The sequence below is a fragment of the Fundulus heteroclitus genome, chromosome 8 (genome assembly GCF_011125445.2).
Source record: "Fundulus heteroclitus isolate FHET01 chromosome 8, MU-UCD_Fhet_4.1, whole genome shotgun sequence".
In the NCBI taxonomy this organism is placed as follows: Eukaryota; Metazoa; Chordata; class Actinopteri; order Cyprinodontiformes; family Fundulidae; genus Fundulus; species Fundulus heteroclitus.
In genome coordinates, this window is record NC_046368.1 from 1,242,148 (window position 1) to 1,258,250 (window position 16,103).

The window sequence follows — 16,103 nt, forward strand, 5'->3', positions numbered from 1 at the left end:
ATATCGTCCACTGTACCTTAACTTTGCGTATCTTCATTCGCCATAGAGGAAGAAGGCAGATACACAGGTGGGACCAGACTGCCAGTACAGGAAATTTTTTTTTTTTTTTTACATTTCAGAAACATGCCCATATTTACATTTTTTATTTATTTATTTTTTCTTTATTTATAGTTTCTATTTACATTTCACACTCTATAGTTTGATTCACGGCTGAAGTTGGGACCAGTTATGGCTATCTGCATGGTTCCACATGAATCTCAGTTAAAAGTCAAAATGTTACCTGTTGTCAGCGAATTAAATGAAAGCCATGGTGAGGACATGAATTAGGATGTCCTCACCATTATTGCTGTGATGAAGTATTATCCCCTTTAAAGATTTTTTTTCTGCTTTTGTTTTTGTCACATTTACATGTTTCAGATTATCAAACACATTTTATTATCACACAAAGAGGATCTGAGTTTATACAAAATTAAATTCTTAAATGGCCATGTATTTACCTAAAATCCCATGGTTGATATAATAAAGTTTCATTCTAAGATATGACAAATGGTCAATGGCAGCGATTTCGGCTAGGCGCGCCCTAACCGTGTATTAGGTTCTGGACTCAACTTTCCCACACTGGACCATGTTGGTTTGGTGAACTTTTTCCTCCCATAGTAAATAAAACAACCATTGAAAAACGTCTTTTTGAAAATTTACCCGGGCTGTCTTGGTCTGACATTAACTGTTAGTTTGATAATCTTAAGCATTTAAATGTGTCAAAGAAGCAAGAACAGAAGAAATCTGTGGCGTTGGCAAATCCTTTTTCACAGCACCGGATTTCAAGCTCTCTTTGACACCTTTGCATGTAACCGAGGCCTTTTGATGTTACTGATGCTTTTGACAGCGGCGAGAGCTGATTATTTCAGCCAAGTGGATTTATGCAGCTTTCTATACATTGTTCGAAAGAGAAAGGAGGGGGGGAAAGTGAGCAGAGGAGCGAGGAAAGCTTGTAGAAGATGATTGAGGCAGGGTGTTAAGGGGGAGGGTCTTTGGGGGAGGTGGGGAGATAGTGAAAGCAAGGAGAGGGCAGGGAAGAGAATGTGTGGAGAGGGGGCGGAGGAAAAGGAGGAGAGAGAAAGAGAGAGAGAGAGTATGAGAGACAGGACCCAGAGCTGCTGCTGCTGATGCTGCTGCTGCAGCCGTTTGACAATTCCCCACCCATCCAGAGCACAGAAGAAGGGAAGAGACTACAGCAAGGAGGAAGAAGGGAGCGACTCCTCAGTAAAGATGCTCCTGTGCTAGCCAGCACACACGGTAAATACACACCTCTTTGGTGCTGCTGTTTGTCTCTCCATCATTGTGCCCCGGCGTGTTTGTCTTTGATCTAGCTCTGTTGAGTCCTAAATATAGTGCACAGGGTTAGCATAGCAAGCAGCTGGGGAAAACCTGTGTGTGCAGTTGCTGCAGGAGGAGACAGATGTGCACACAGTGAGGTGGAAGCGAGATGAGGATTTGCACATTTTGTCTTTTCCTTGGGCTAAACGAGGAGAAAGCAACATCCAGCTTTGCTGTTTCTTGACTGAAGCCGAGCCACCTGTTCGGGGATGTGTGGGTGTGTGTGTGTGTGTGTGTTAGAGGGATGAGGGGTGGGGTTGTAGTGTATGAGTCTATTGGTTTTGTGTGTGTGTATGTGTGTGTTTTTTTTTCTCTTTTGGTTAAGTACACAGAAGAATTTCCGCGTCTGCTGAGATGACTTATATATAGTAGCTTACTGCAGCATTTTTGTGGGTGTCAAATGATGAATAATAATCTTTCCATCTGTAAAATCTTGAGACAAAAGCTGACATGATCACTTAGGGATGCAGAGAGAAAGACCAATGTGTGGTGATCAGTCAAACAAATTGACGTGTGTGTCTGTGTGTCTGTGCTTGTGCGTTATAGGCTCTGGTAACTTGAGCTTTTCCTGGTTTCTGACTACTAAAGGGTGGTCAGGTGCTGGTGTTGAACATTAACCCACTCACTGCTGTGGGTTAATGTTCCCACCCATCTATTTGGAGTTTGGTGTGTGGGGGCGCATATGACACTCCAGGTATACTCCGACCTGCATTCCTAGTAGAATGGTGCCATTAATTCAGCTGCAACGTTCACATTTAGCTGAAACAGGTTTAAAGGACTGTTGACTCAGCTGCATGTCATTTTTAGGAATTGTAATATTTGTATTTCTGAATTAGGGATTTATGCAGAGAAGTTATGGTTCTGTTTCGGCAAAGAAACAAGAACATTTATCTTCAGGTCTTGTTACATGTCTGGCTGTTTGTTTTAGAAAATAAATGTAGGAAGTAAAGTTGATGTGTCTGTGAAGAATTTTTCTTGTGGAAAGGCAATGCAGTTCTTGCAAAAGATACAATTGCGCATTTTCTATATGAAAAGTGAATATTTTATGTGTAATTGAATCGGACACTTTGTGGTGCCTTACTCGATGTAGTAGGATGTCCAAAACTTGATTTCTTAATTTTTTTAAGAACAATAATGGAAATTTCCCGGTCTGATGCTTAATTAAAATCTATGCCATGCATATGCTTGAAAACCACAAAGCTTCCAAGTGCAGTGAAATACCACGTTTTTTTCATAGTATTACACAACCTACATTTGTATTGTTATTACATGAAATTGAACTCACTAATTGCTTTTAGGATCCTTTTTTCTTTTCTTGACCGTGGCAGATATTTTGGACCTACAGGGGTAGACTCAATATGCTGTTCCGATACCTAGATTAAGACAGCTAATAATAAAACATCAGCATTTTCTTCCTAATAATATCTCTGACTTGACATAAACAGCCACAGTGCTCAGTGAACTCAGGTCTTCTTTTGGGTAACATCCTGCTGAAGGGCTAGGCTAAAGCTAGGATGTTTATCCTCTGTTTTGATGTGACTTGTTGATAGTTCAGCTCATCAAATATTTCAGCGTGAACAGGGGCACTGCACATCAGCTTTTTGTTTCAATTCAGAAGTTGTTGTGCAATATACATATATGACTGGCTCCAAGTACGGTGTGTGCTGTAATGTTTGTGAATGCTGTTGTGGCAAGACGTTTTAGGAAGGAGACAGATCCTAGTGACAGGAAGTAGGATGTCGATGTATTTAGCGTGACACATGTGTAAGTAGTGTTCTGCACTGAGCATGAATAAAGACATGCAGCTGGAAATACTGACAAACAACAGGTATTTGGAGTTAGGTTTATTATTTTTTATACAATACCTATTATATATATTAAAAAAAAGCCTTTGTTGGGATCTGAAGGCCACTCTTGGGACTGGATAGCGACGTCCCTGCTAACTGCTACAAGAGAGCACAAAAGTATTTTCTTCTGCCTACCACAATTTAAAAACTAATTATGTGTACATGTCTCATGGTGCATGTATGGGAAAGAGTGAAATAAATAAATAAACAAAATTGCTTCATCACTACTGACTAAGCTACTGTCAGAATGAAAGTGCTCACTACAATGCTACAAAATCAGTATATTTTTTTTAACCTTTTTTGGCTGTATGTCATTAAGTGAAAGTAGTCTAAAGCGTGTTACAAATGTATATATTCTTAGGCGGTCTAATCTCTCCCTGAAACATATGTCTGAATATGTGACTGTGTGGGAGGTTAACACACTAAAGGAGAAATACTGTATGGCAAAAGAGATGGAAACGAGGCATGCACAACAGTTCTGCTTATGTCTCATTTCTAAGGACCTCACCTCTGTCTTTCTGTCTTTATATCATTATACGTCTACATTTTTTTTAAGATGAAAAAGTCCTACATAATTTTGTCTCTCTTGCAAATCTCACCGGCCCCCCTTTTATCTTATTCTGTTTCCACTCCTTTATCTCCATACATCATCCTGGTTGGCAATGCCAACTGATTTCCAGTTGGATGCCTGAGGGTGAGAAGAAAAGAGAGAAGCGAGAGAAGATAGGCAAAATGAAACATGTGTTTTCAGTCCCATGACAGAATTGCTCCTCTGCTCGTCGCTTGAAATGAAGAGGGAACCTGGCAGCCAAAAGAGACCAAAACATGCAGGTGCTGCAGTAATGCCCACAGTAACAGCTTCGAGGGGATCTGAAAACACAAGCCAATAATTATAAAGAATAGAGTAGAATAATCCCTCAAGTGTCCATAACTGGAAACGTTTTATACATGATACCAAACATAAAAAAGCAAAATGATAAGAAAGTGAAATACATACACATTAAAAACAATTATTACAACAATTAAAAGTGTAGTTCTCCCAAACATCTAAGTAAAAACCTATTATATAAAATAATCATTAAAAATACAACTGTGTGGAGATAAAAAAGTACCTGTAGAATTTGTGCTTTTTCATATTTTTACAAAAACCCAGCAATTTGGAGATATATTCTGGCAAATAATCCTTCTTTTTTTTTTTTAACACTTTCATGCACGCTTCACTTTTCAAAAGTTAACAAACACACTTTATGCGTGTAACTCATAAGTTTCATGCTGTATGTTGGTACCAGGTTTAAATTTGGACTTCCCTGAACGTGTACATGCATTTGTTTTAGCTAATTGCTGTTTCTAAATTGTGTTGTTTCAACCAATGTGGATCTCCGTTAGCTCCTGTGATAAATTGACAAACTGTCCAGGTTGCATACCGCCTCTCGCCCGATGACAGCTGGCTTATGCAGACCCGAGTGACTCAGAGGGCTTTTGTTTGCGCTGCTTGTTTGCTGGCTTTCATTCACGCAGTTCAAAGGCATCATCAGATATGTTTTGCACGTGATATTTCGTTGCTACTTCTTTAGAATCCTTGCTCCAACCTGAAGGAGAGCAGTTTCTATGGCAACCCCCATCAAACCCCTCCCTTCGCTGCTACTACTGCTGTATTATGTGCGATGTGTGTGTGTGTGTGTGTGTGCCCAGGATGGGAGCACGCGCCTGAGTGTGAGTGAATGCTGTATTGATTGCTAGCATGAACCCCCCCCCTTCCAAAAAAGCATTGTTGCTCGGCTGCTGAAGGGAGCAGAAATCGGAACATTTCCTCCTCATATTTTCAGGCAACCTCCGAAGATGCACAGAAGTTTTGATAAAAGGAGAGACAAAGCACTGCAGCGGGAGAAGGCAAGAAAAAGGTGGGGCAGAGAAGGAAAGGCAGAGGGAGAAGAGGAAGTCAGAATAAAGACAGCATTTTTTAATTACTTACCACTCTGTGTTAGTTTTCCAACTTTTTTTTACTCAGTCCCCTCAGAAATGTTTTCTTTGACCACAATAACCAATTTCATGAGCGAAATTACGTTTGCATATTTTTCCTGATAGGATTTATCATGCATGCGTCTCATGTTTAATTTAAGTTGTTTGAATAAACATCAGAGAAAGCCTTGCTGACCCCAACCTTTGGTTGAAATGGGTTGGGCTGTGTCCATTCTTTTATACCTTTCATACCTTCCCAGAAATAAAATTCTAGCCTAAATGGCATCACAGTCTATGGCTTGAAAAGTTGCATGTTTACTAGAGTTTTATGACTGTTTTTAGGCTTTTACTGTTTTTTTAAAAATCACTTTCTTTGAGTAAAGACACAACACTAAATTTGTTTGACTGAAATTGCTTCACCAAAGTAACATGATCTGAACAATACAGTAATAGATTACATGTTGGAAGAATAGTTTTTAACAGTTTTTCTTTGTTTGCTCTACCAGTACAGATCTTTGCCAACTCCTATTACTCTTTAAGAACAGCATAGTGTCCCTGAAGAGCAGCGCTCACTAAAGCAGGGGTGATAGCACAGAACTGCTGCTGTAAAACTGGTTGAAATGAAAACAAAATGATCATGGTTGAGAACTTAAACATGTCTTAGCATCTTAAATGAGCAAATTAGAGCAGTTAGCATAAAACCAGTAAAGCATTTTTCATTTTTAAATATGTAAAAAAAGGAAATCCTTACCTAAACTCTGACATTTTATAAAGGGTGACAACATTTCTTGATGCATTGATGTTCTACGGCAGACAGAGGTCAAAGCTGGGGATAAAACCGATGAACTTTCCTGTACTCCATTAGGCCTTCCTGTTATCTGCTGAAAATGTTCATCTTTCTCTTTGGGCCAGCCTGCTTGAGCCTCATACAAGTGATAGAAAATATGTTGATTTTAAACGTTTCGCTCCGGCTCATCCAAATTGTTTAATGTCAGACCAGCCAGGTCATCGATCAGGGCCGTAAATCAGAAAATCTTAGAATTTTGGTCATCAGCTGATTTCTCAGGTCATCATTGTTCTAAATTTACAGCAAGTTTTCAGAATTGAAGAGTAATCTCTAAAAAAAAAAAAAGTTAAACTACAGATCTTGGGCCCTTTGCAAGAGTAATGAAACATGTGGTATATTCTTGTTTCAAAAGACAATTTTTCCAACTGATAGAAGTTCAGCCGAAAATAAAAGCTTGATTCCAGTCCTTAGTCATGCATTTGTATATGGATCCAGGAAACTGTAGCTTAAACCTGGTGCCGCTGCTGCTCACACCTGTGAATTGTATCATCTGCAGTTAATCTCCTAAACACAAGATGTAGTTATTAAGGAAATAATGCTGGAAGTTGTCCTCATTCCCCCCCCCCCCCCCCCCCCCAAAAAAAAAACAAGCGTTTAAATGCGGGTTTTCATAGCTGACATCACATTTGCAGCAGTTTTGTAATTACGGCGTTCAGAACAATCCTGTTGCTATTTATGGATATCCCAATATACTGTATTACTGCCCAACTTCAAGTGTGTAGCTTAAAAGCTTTAAATTAGCCTTCAAAAACAATATTATCATATTGTTTTGCTGCACGACGCCAGCATGACACAGGCAGGCAAGGTGAGCCCTGGGGCAAATGAGCATGCTGATAATGGCCTGTTTAATTCCACATCACTAACCTTCTCTCTCTGTGTCTCTCTTAATTGTTTGCTTTAGGTTTTTCTCCCCCCCCCCCCTTCCTCTTTCCTTCCTGATTACGCATTTCTCTCACAGTCAGGACTTTCCATTCCTCAAAATAACCCCCTGAACAGGGTCTCGGACCTAAATACCTCTCCGTCTTGTGCCTCCGTCATTGGCTCCATCTCCTCTCGCTCTTCTCTCTCATTTAATCCCAGGTGTGTTGCCGCTAGAATGACTTGAATGATTAGGACAGAACAACTAAATGAAGAGGGGGGGGGGGGGGGAGGGAAGAGGAGTAGACCATGTCAGGAAGGAAAGGCGACATGACAGGACCTGTGCTCCTGTAACCGTCACTTATTGCTCTGTGCTATGGAGTCCTGCTCAGCAGAGACAAAGGCGTTTCTCTTGTTCAGTGTTTTGTGTTTATGTTTTTTTTTTTTATTCAGAAATTCCCACGGATTCCATGTTGCATCTGTTTGTTAAAACTACAATTTGAGCTTGAAAATATGTCAGCAGATGTTCTACTTTTAAGAGCAATATATGCTGCGCAAGAAGAGAAATTTGCTTCTCTCCCATGGCTGCGTGAACAAAAATGTGATTTTCCCATTCGTGCAGCTCTGAAATAACTTTGTTCTTGTTTTTGTCACCTTGGGTAAAATAACAATTTCCTCTGTTCTCGCAAAGTACTTGAAGGCCTTTAGTTTAAACCCTGCTATTCAATTTGTTTTAAATTTGTATTGCAGACATGTAGGTATTTGAAAACCTATTTATTCCTCTTGAACTTTTCCACACTTTGTCACGTCATAGCCACAAATTTTAATCTACTTTAATTGGTTTTATAGTAGTTGTATGTGAAAGACAAACATATAGTGCAACATGATTGTGAAACGGAGGGGAAAAGATGGATTCCTCCCTATGTCTTTAAGAAATAGTGTGGCACATTTGTATTTAGCCCTCGTGAGTCAGGCGTTTGAGCAACCAACTTCAACCATCTGCAAGCCTTTTTGGGGTATTTCTCTATCAGCCTTGCACATTTAGAGACTAAAATTGTCTCTAAATGCTTAATCGGGTTGCAGGAAGATTATTGGCCTATATCTGTTTACAATGCAAAAGTAAGATTCAATCAACACCATTCTACTGTAGCTCTGGCTGGATATAATGGGACATTTCTAATACCAAATAGAAATGTCGTTTGGGCAGATTCTCCCACCTGAGCAATGGATCTCTGCACCTCCTCCAGAGTAACCACGGCCCTCTTGGCTGCTGATTTCAGTTATGTTCTCTTTGCCCAGGCTGTCAGTTTTAATGAACAAAACTAACCCTGTTTGAAAGCGCCTCAAATTTCTATTCGGCTCCCCTTTCAGGTTTTCATTTGCAAAATGTTTGACAGCCATGTTTGACTTTCCTTCCAGTTCACAGTTAAGCACTAGTTTGTGTTGGTCTGTCACATGAAATCCAAATGAGGTGGGTTGAAGTTTGTAATTGTGACTTAACAATCTGAAAAGCGGAGTACTTTCGCAACACGCTAAAGGTTTTACATTACTGCTGCATATAGACTCAGCATTTTAGGAGTGCACTGGAGAGAGCTTCCCCAGCCAGTGCATGATGGGTAAGAACTACAATATTATAATGAATTCTGAGCTTCTCTTGCAGTGGAAGGAGGCCAACAATAGCATAACATATTCTCCGAGCGCTTTTGTTTGTTCTGCTCAGATCAAATAAGGGGAGAAGCATCTGCTTGAGACTACAAACCAAAAAAAAAAAAAAAGCATTTTCTCATTCCTTATAGACGGGGTGGTTATTAGAACGTTTTAAGAATATGCTTGTATGTAGTCGTAGTAAAAACATCTACTGCATACGGCTCCACTGGTGTGTCTCCAGCCTACTGTACTGCTAACTGTGCAATAAGGTCACATATAAATTATTTAACACGTGTGCAGTGTGTTTTCCTTCAGATTGGGGTCATGCGAGTGTGTACATGTGGAGGCCAGATGTTAATGTCTATGAGAGAACATAAGTGGAAGCATTGCACATTTATTTGAAGTATACGCTCCCCTACTGCCATGTGCCTTTTTTGTGTGTGATACCGAGAGCTTTACGGGAATTTTGGCAGCTTGAGAGTTGGTGTGCTGACTCGTCTGTGCCTGCTGGAGGATGTGTGTTCTGCACACGAAGGCCCATTCAAGCATTATGTGAGCACGAAGGCCCATCCAAGCACATGTAATCCCTTACCAGCTCCCAGGCTCTTCATTAGAATTATTCCGATCTTGCTCAGAACTTATTTTACGCCTTTCTGATATCCTCTGTTTGTCCTCCGGGAAACAATGGGTCCTCCTCGCATCAAATCTGTTGTGGCATCAGTGAGACTTAAAGCTTCGCTGCCCACTTCAGTCGAGGCCAGTTTCACTCTCGCGTTCTTGCTCCCGCAGTCTGCATTTACATCACACATTAAATTCAGTGCAGTGCACAGCCCCGTTTACCCTGGGGAGGATGGTGTTTTTCCCAGGAGAGTTTTAGTTACTCCACACAGTCCAGCTGGATCCCCTCATCTTATCATCTAAGGGTTGAACGGACTCTCTCGTGCATTCTTATCGTTTTATCGTACAAACACCCCTTCTGATCGTTATAAAACTTTTCTTTCAGGTATTTTTGCAGATTGCGTTGAATTACAAATCATTTGTTTATACAGGGCGACTGCGGATAAATGGACAGCATTCAAATGGGAAACAGATATTTGATGACACGGGAGGAACTGCATCCCTGTGCTGTATGCGGTGGCATCCACTTGAATACGCTGGTTACATTTTTCCCTCTTTCCCCTTTCATGCAAAGCGGTGAGTGGACAGGTATTAAAGAGCGGTTCTCTTGTGTGTGGGTCTTGATGGTGTACTCGCATGCCAGCCACTTCATTTAACTCCAGTTTGTTGCAACTGTGCACTCCCTCCTACTGGCAAATGAGTGTGTCCACAAAAAAAAAAAAAAGTATTCGAAAACTGCATGGCTGGGAGACAGCCAAAAATGCTGAGTAAGGCGGCCAGTGTTACTCTGCTAGAGAAATCTGTTGCTCTTCGTTTTAATTTTAGAATTTCTCTATGTACCTCTTTTATCCATTTGATCGATTATTCAACTGTATCCATAAACCTATACATGTGTCTATGTATATAGTGAAACTGCATTAATATTTGCAATGCCCCTATGACTGGGCCCTGGCGAGCTGACCGAATGGCTCTATAGTCGCAGGTTTATGCGGAAACCTGTTTAGGTTTAAACTTGTCCTGTGGGGAAGCCTACGGGGATCGGTAGTAAGGGGGAATGGTATCACTATTCCTCCTCTAAATGTATAATAATAAACAGCAAAATATAACAATGATAAAAATACAACGATTGCTAAAAACAGATAAAACGAGACAGAGCGGTAACCCTCCACTTCCCAATGAACAGGCTCCCTCATGGGGGCCAGAGAGCTTTTCTGGTTAGGAATGTCAAGCCGTGGGTGGGTGAAGTAATATCTAATTGAACATTACAATGATGCTAATGATGTGGCCAGTTGACGTCATTCAGATCCCCCCCATGATTAAAAAAGGAATCCTGCTCGAGGTTAACATCAGTCTTGCACGAAAGCGTATTCGGTTGTATAAATGACACCCCCTACCTATATTGGCACAAATGAATGTGTCAAACTGTAAAGTAATAAAATTAATTTTCCAAGCTGTGTCTGTCATGTTGCACTCGTTTTGAGGTTATTTACCAGCACAAGTCATTAGCTTTCCTTCACAAGTAGTTTTTTTTTTTTTTTTTTTTTTTTTTAAATTAGCTTTAGCAAAGAAAAGGGGTGTGCCATAGTAACCGTAGCCTAGTGCAAATACATTAAAACAGAATTGAGGTTAAGGTGAACGTGCCCCACGCTGAGCAAATGTTAATTTCTCCTGACAGTGGCAGCGCCAACCTCTTCCTGCCAGTTCCTTAGACTTCTCCATCCATAGAAATACTGACCTTTCTCTTGCACAAAGAAATGCCGAGGACATGAGCACACGCTTGCAGACGGAGACTCCATATCGCAGCGGGCTCTTTATTTGAGCACCAGATTTGTTTGTTCACTGAAAAATAAGCACTTGTATTGCTGCACAAAAATAAAACAAAATAAATAAATAAAAAAAAAAACAATCATAATTATTACATATATTGGCAGAAGAAATTACAAAAATAATTTATTGAGCATTTATTTTAGACTGTGACTGGTGAGGTGTTGGGGGTCTGTGTGAGAAGATTTAAACCGATTTTGAAAAAATTACTTTGGCCGACCCAACTTTCTTTGAACATTGGCAGCTTTTTGAAATAATCTCTTTCTAGTACTTCACCATTTTGTGATTTTTTTTTCTTTTTGGTCTTGTTTTTTAAGCAACTTATATCTGAGCTAGGAGTAATCCAGGCCAAAAAAGACTCCCGACTCCAATAAATGAGCCAGTTTTGTGTCTAGTTGAGCCAGACAAGTTAGAATGGAACCGATTTTGAACGAATCTTTGTGGCGGCCCACCAAAAAGACTGACTTTGTCCTAAAAAGCTTGCCAAATGCAATATAGTATTCCAGCACCAACAAGTTGATCCCCAGCTGTAAACTGGACATCCAAAAGATGATCCACTGCATGGTGACACATCTCTCAGTGTCTGTCTGGTATTTGCAGGATTTTTCTTTGTATCAAGGACTTTAGTTCTGGTACAGATTTCTTGTCATTTGTTTTTCAAAACGGTGCTATTTTTGCTTGACATGTCCACTATCTGCTTTTCAAATGACACAGTGCACAGTATTCCAAGCTGACCAGATACATGACTACACAGAAAATTGTGAAAAAAAGCAAAAAGCAATAACTTTGAAAGAGCTGCAGAGTTTAATAGTGTAAAACTGTGTGGCTCTCTGGTAGAGCAGGTTTACCACACACAGATACCATATACAAAGTCCTCCACACAGGTGTCCTGGGTTCAATTCTAGACCCGGGCCATTTACTGCATGTCTTCCCCCTTTTTCTTCGCCATTTCTTCTTGTTAAGCTACTAATGAATGTCCTCCTGTCACACGTCAATCTACCCCTGGGCAAGGCACTTAACCCCAGGTTGCCTACCAATCTGCCAATCTTTGTATGCATGTGTGCATGTTTTATTTGTAAAGAGCATTGGGTGGTTGGTATGACTATAAAAGCGCTTTATAAATTCAGTCCATTTACAAAGTCTTAAAAGATCTATGACACTCTGGGAGTTTAATGATTCTCTTCAATGTCGACATATGTTGAACTAAGGTATTTATACAATTCCAGTTCACTGAAAAAACAACTTAAAACTGAGTGCTAAATTACTTAGGCAATGATGTGAAGCCAGAAAAGTATGTTCTAAAACTTGTGGATTTCACCTTATGGCGTTCTTATTTTAGTTCTTGCCAACTTTACTAAAATTTCTGATCAATCATCGATCAATCAATATTTATAGAGCACTTTGCGCACCCAAAGTGATCAAAGTGCCGTCCAGGTCCATAGAATACAAGAAATAGAAAAAACAACAACAACATGAGGAATAATGTACAGCATCTACAGCAAAATTAATAGCATGATAGCAAATATAATAACAAACAGATACGAAAAATAAAATACTATTGACAAATACTATATGCCTGATACTCCTGCACAAAATAAAACCCTAGAAATAAAAGCCTTAAGTCTTAAGAGTCCCAGAGATTTAAAATTATTCAAGGTATTGGCCATCCATAGATCCTTCCAAATTTTAGGAACCACAACAGAGCAAGCTCGGCTCCGACGAGTCCAGGGAACATCAGAAAGCAGCAGGTAACCTGCTACCATTCTGTTAACTTTACTGTAGATGCTGTTCTTCATTCCTTACGTAGTTTTCTTTATTTCTTTTATTGTATGGCCTGTACAGCACTTTGATAACTTCAGGTGTGCAAAGTGCTGTATAAATAAAGCTTGATTGATTTATTGATTGATTAAACATTTTTAAAAAGTTGTCAAGTACTGAATTAAGAAAGCAATCTTTCGCATCATTGGTACTCAGGCTAGGGTTCAGCTTGAAACATACTTGTGTAAGAGCTCCAATAAGTAGAGAGGTGCCTGACCGTTCAAACTTTTAAAAAACTAAAAGTTAAATCTTAAAAAGAAAAACAATTCTAAAACTCACAGGCAGCCAGTGCAGAGAGGACAATAGGATTAATATGCTCATGTCGCCTTTTACCCGTCAGCAGACGGTCAGTAGTGTTTTGGACCTGCTGCAGATTTGGAAGAAGAGAGTTGCAGTAGTCCAGTCTAAAAGTAATAAAAGAGTGAATCACCCTTTCAAAGGCCCTGAGAGGTAGATAAGATTTGATTTTGGAAATCAAACTCAAACTCTTATTTATACAACCATTCTAAGCTCCCTTCCTCCCTCCATAAGACGAACACATGTAAATGTCCATTCACGCTTCACTGTGGTGATTGTACCCACTGCCATCTGCAGCCACTGTTTACATTGTGCAAATAACCTCCGGGGGTCACATGGCTGTGACGTACATGCGTGTGTGTGTTGACGCCTGGACCGGGACAAACAGGACTTTGCGTCCTAACCCTATTTACCACTCATCATTTACCACTCATGTTTAATGAATGAGGCACCTGTAGAGACACATTAAGTCCACGGGCTGGGGGAATGTCAGCAGATAATGCTACGACGCAACAAGGGGAATATTTTATAAGGATGTGATGCATAATCCATCCATGACATTACGGTGGTAATGTATGGGCAGGGTGTTGCCTATACACTACCACCGCAAATGGAAATAATTGCTCTACACATATCAAATGATCCAATTTTTCTTGCCTGGTGTCATTCTTATTCTGTTAACCATGCGCCGTAGGGACATTATTATAAACGACTGCGCTTAAAAACGCTTCTTTAAACAGTCTGGCAAGGAGACCGGTGTTTGGCTGCGGATCAAGAGTGTTTGAAGTCACACGCCCTTGTGAAAAGACAACCACCTGCTAAGCCCTTCAGAGGACAGTGTCTGAGTAACATATATCATACTGGCGTGTAGACCTGGCTAATGCTGCTCAATAAATCCTCCAAAATGATCCTCCTTTTCACAGCCAATTCCTTAAGTGGGAATGTACAGTTTCAGTTTACTGTCCTCTTAAAGTTGCCATCAACCTTGACAGTATGTCCTATGTCGAAAACAGCTTTTTTTGTTCAGATGTTTGCTGCCTACAATTAACACTAGTTTTCTTTTATTTAGCTCAGACGTCTTCTAAATGTCTCGGTGCAGGTCACTGAATCTCTGTCGTGTCTGGAAATGCAGGAGGAAGACTGTTGTGACCGATTTTTTACCTCTTTTCTTAGAGCTTTGGCCTGCCAAAACCTATATTCACTGATTTTCATTTCTCTTGAAGATCCAATGCTGAAAATACATTTTTTTTCCCCAGACTTCCTACTGTGAATGGTCATTATTTATTTATATTAGAAGCAGAGGTGAAATTACGCTGTCTGTGGGAGAGGATTCACTGCGAAGACAAAATAATTGCACGGCTTGCATTTTAAGCGGACTTGGCATCCCATGTTAAAATAACTTTTAATTCAAGGGCTCCATAATAGTGTAGCTGCTAGCGCTGTAGCCTCACAGAAGATTGTAGGTGCAAATCCCAACCGGGACCTCTGTGTGTGTCGTTTGGATGTTTTCCCTCTGCGTGCATTGATTTTCTCTGAGACTTGCAGCTTCTTCCCACCAATCCAAAAACATTTATGGGAGGTAAAATGGCCACTTTAAATTTCCCTGTGTCAGTGTATGGGTCTCTTGGTGTGTGCCTCCATGCTTCCCTGTGAAGGACTGTCCAGTGTGTAACCTGCCCCTCAGTCATTGACCCCTGGAGATAGATCCCCCTCTACCCTACAATGGATAAGTAAGGGATAATGCCCGACAAGGTGTCCGTTATCAGAAATTAATGGCTGACATGGAGGTGTGACCCGTCTGACGCGAAGCGTAGTCCATTAATTTCTGATAATGGACACTTCGGAGGGAATTATCCCGCTTATAACATGGTCACTTATGAAATAAATAAATATAAAATCAATTATTAATAATTTGATGTTTTTTTCCCCACTGTGTAAAATTGTAAGTTTTTCACAAGAAGCGGCTGAGAGAAAATATTTAATATCTCTCGGTGTGACGCATTGCCAAACTAACCCGCATCACTTGTCTTGTCGTTACCAGCTAACATTTGAGCCACAGTAATAATTAAGAACAATCGGGCATTCTGACCAGAACTTTTTTATAGGTATCCTATAACACTTTTTAACGGACACCCCGCAGCCAATCAGAATTGAGAACTTACCCAGACCATGGTAAGTAGCAATAAACAATGGATTGAGATAGATTTTTTTATTTTACTCTAAAGAACACTAGAATAAATGTATATACATACATACATATATATATACATACATACATACATACATACATACATACATACATACATACATATATATACACATATATATATATATATATATATATATATATGATATATATATATATAATATATATATATATATGATATATATATATATATATATAATATATATATATATATGTATATGTGTGTGTGTGTGTGTGTGTGTGTGTGTGTGTGTGTGTATGTTTTAAGCAGAAAGGTTGAGAATTCCACTGCCACAAAAACGTTGTTACTCCCACTATACCTATGGCTGCTGACGTTTTTGCAGAGCAGGATTTATGTTCACTTATTTTCACCCAATGGAACAGACTACAGACTGTTACAAGAAGAATAAAGGAGTCATAGTGTTTCATTGTAAAGGTACAGGCCGTGCCGGACCACAATATCAGCTATGCTGCACAACGTTTTGAAAGGGCTACCTAATTATTATAAGACTGGCTAACAAGAGCCATTCCTTCACATGTTAAGTAAGACTAAGTCGCAGTCAGCCATTTAATGTTTTAAAACCCTTTTTTACAGCGGCGGTCACTTTTCCTGCCAGAGAAGCAGAGCACATACGGAAAAATTTGCATGCCTACGTGGGTGCTGTTTGTGCATTGCTGCCTGTCAGAGCTGCGTCCAATAAATACCCCTGACTTCACTTTGTGATTTATTAACATATGTATACATTCTTATAAAAAATTTATTTGTAGAACATTGATCATTTGTAGAACAATACCTGTTTACAGG

The 16,103-nt window shown here is 39.8% G+C and overlaps 1 protein-coding gene across 7 annotated transcripts in view; it reads left to right on the forward strand.

Annotated features, from left to right (window-relative positions):
• The first annotated feature begins 1,125 nt into the window (after positions 1-1,125).
• The window catches only part of si:ch73-287m6.1 (RIMS-binding protein 2), a 73,839-nt gene continuing 58,861 nt past the window's right edge, over positions 1,126-16,103 (forward strand). For 5 of the 7 annotated variants that reach the window (XM_036139822.1, XM_036139826.1, XM_036139823.1 and 2 more), the window contains exon 1: positions 1,126-1,296. The gene's annotated coding sequence lies outside the window, so the exon portion shown is untranslated. The remainder of the gene's footprint in view (positions 1,297-16,103) is intronic. The other 2 variants (XM_036139824.1, XM_036139825.1) reach the window with 1 other exon arrangement.